Genomic DNA, 2,946 nt, shown 5'->3' with positions numbered 1-2,946 from the left:
GTCTATCCCCCAGGACCAGTGTGTATCTCAGTCAATGAGACTCTCTCTGACCTTTCTCCCCAGTCCAACCCCAGGATCAGTTTGTATTGAGTCAATGGGACTCTCTCTGACCATTCTCCCCAGTCCCCGAGGACCAGAGTGTATCTGAGTCAATGGGACTCTCTCTGACTTTTCTCCCCAGTCCACCAGGACCAGAGTGTATCTGAATCAATGGGACTCTCTCTGACCTTTCTCCCCTCTCTATCCCCAGGACCAGTGTGTATCTGAGTCAATGGGACTCTCTCTGACCTTTCTCCCCAGTCTCTCCCCTGGACCAGTGTGCATCTGAGTCAATGGAACTCTCTCTGATCTTTCTCCCCAGTCTATCCCCAGGACCAGTGTGTATCTGAGTCAATGGGACTCTCTCTGACCTTTCTCCCCAGTCTATCCCCAGGACCAGTATGTATCTGAGTAAATGGGACTCTCTCTGACATTTCTCCCCCGTCTATCCTTAGGAGCAGTATGTATCTGAGTTAATGGGACTCTCTCTGACATTTCTCCCCAGTCTATCCCCAGGACCAGTGCGTATCTGAGTCAGTGGGACGCTCTGACCATTCCCCCCAGTCTATCCCCAGGTCCAGTGTGCATCTGAGTCAATGGGACTCTCTCTGACCTTTCTCCCCAGTCTATCCCCAGGACCAGTGTGCATCTGAGTCAATGGGACTCTCTCTGACCTTTCTCCCCAGTCTCTCCCCTGGACCAGTGTGCATCTGAGTCAATGGAACTCTCTCTGATATTTCTCCCCAGTCTATCCCCAGGACCAGTGTGTATCTGAGTCAGTGGGACGCTCTGACCATTCCCCCCAGACTATCCCCAGGACCAGTGTGTATCTGAGTCAATGGGATTCTCTCTGACCTTTCTCCCCAGTCCCCCAGGATCAGTGTGCATCTGAGTCAATGGGACTCTCTCTGACCTTTCTCCCCTCTCTATCCCCAAGACCAGTGTGTATCTGAGTCAATGGGACTCTCTATGACCTTTCTCCCCAGTCTCTCCCCTGGACCAGTGTGCATCTGAGTCAATGGAACTCTCTCTGATCTTTCTCCCCAGTCTATCCCCAGGACCAGTGTGTATCTGAGTCAATGGGACTCTCTCTGACCTTTCTCTCCAGTCTATCCCCAGGCCCAGTATGTATCTGAGTAAATGGGACTCTCTCTGACATTTCTCCCCAGTCTATCCTTAGGACCAGTATGTATCTGAGTCAATGGGACTCTCTCTGACATTTCTCCCCAGTCTATCCCCAGGACCAGTGTGTATCTGAGTCAGTGGGACGCTCTGACCATTCCCCCCAGTCTATCCCCAGGACCAGTGTGTATCTGAGTCAATGGGACTCTCTCTGACCTTTCTCCCCGGTCTATCCCCAGGACCAGTGTGCATGTGAGTCAATGGGAATATCTCTGAACTTTTTCCCCTGTCCCCCAGGAACAGTGTGTATCTGAGTCAATGGGACTCCCTCTGACCTTTCTCCCCTGTCTATCCCCAGGACCAGTGTGCATCTGAGTCAATGGGACTCTCTCTGACCTTTCTCCCCAGTCTATCCCCAGGACCAGTGTTTATCTGAGTCAATGGGACTCTTTCTGACCTTTCTCCCCAGTCCTCCAGGACTAGTGTGTATCTGAGTCAATGGGTCTCTCTCTCACCAGTCTCCCCAGTCCCCCAGGAGCAGTGTGTATCTGAGTCAATGGGACTCTCTCTGACCTTTCTCCCCAGTCTATCCCCAGGACCAGTGTTTATCTGAGTCAATGGGACTCTCTCTGACCTTTCTCCCCAGTCCCCCAGGAGTAGTGTGTATCTGAGTCAATGGGACTCTCTCTGACATTTCTCCCCAGTCTATCCGCATGACCTGTGTGTATCTCAGTCAATGGGACTCTCTGCCCGTTCCCCCAAGTCTATCCCCAGGACCAGTGTGTATCTGAGTCAATGGGGTTCTCTCTGACCTTTCTCCCCAGTCTATCCCCAGGTCCAGTGTGCACCTGAGTCAATGGGACTCTCTCTGACCTTTCTCCCCAGTCCCCCAGGACCAGTGTGTATCTGAATCAATGGGACTCTCTCAGACCTTACTCACCAGACCCCCTGGACCAGTGTGTATTTGAGTCAATGGGACTCTCTGATCTTTCTCCCCAGTCTATCCCCAGGACCAATGTTTATCTGAGTCAATGGGACACTCTCTGACCTTTCTCCCCAGTCTATCCCCAGGACATGTGTGTATCTGAGGAAATGGGACTCTGTCTGACCTTTCTCCCAAGTCTATCCACAGGACCAGTGTGTATCTGAGTCAATGGGACTCTCTCTGACCTTTCTCCCCAGTCTATCCCGAGGACCAGTGTGTATCTGAGTCAATGGGACTCCCTCTGACCTTTCTCCCCAGTCTATCCCGAGGACCAGTGTGTATCTGAGTCAATGGGACCCTCTGCCCAATCTCCCCAGTCTATCCCCAGGACCAGTGTGTATCTGAGTCAATGGGACTCTCTCTGACCTTTCTCCCCAGTCTGTCCCCAGGACCAGTTTGTATCTGAGTCAATGGGACTCTCTCTGACCATTCTCCCCAGTCTATCCCCAGGACCAGTATGTATCTGAGTCAATGGGATTCTCTCTGACTATTCTCCCCAGTCTATCCCCAGGACCAGTGTGTATCTGAGTCAATGGGACTCTCTCTGACCTTTCTCCCCAGTCCCCCAGGACCAGTGTGTATCTGAGTCAATGGGAGTCTCTCTGACCTTTCTCCCCTCTCTATCCCCAGGACCAGTGTGTATCTGAGTCAATGGGACTCTCTCTGACCTTTCTCCCCAGTCTCTCCCCTGGACCAGTGTGCATCTGAGTCAATGGAACTCTCTCTGATCTTTCTCCCCAGTCTATCCCCAGGACCAGTGTGTATCTGAGTCAATGGGACTCTCTCTGACCTTTCTCCCC

Source organism: Pristiophorus japonicus, unplaced genomic scaffold (assembly GCF_044704955.1).
Source record: "Pristiophorus japonicus isolate sPriJap1 unplaced genomic scaffold, sPriJap1.hap1 HAP1_SCAFFOLD_56, whole genome shotgun sequence".
Lineage (NCBI taxonomy): Eukaryota > Metazoa > Chordata > Chondrichthyes > Pristiophoridae > Pristiophorus > Pristiophorus japonicus.
Note: the sequence above shows the minus strand (reverse complement) of the source record.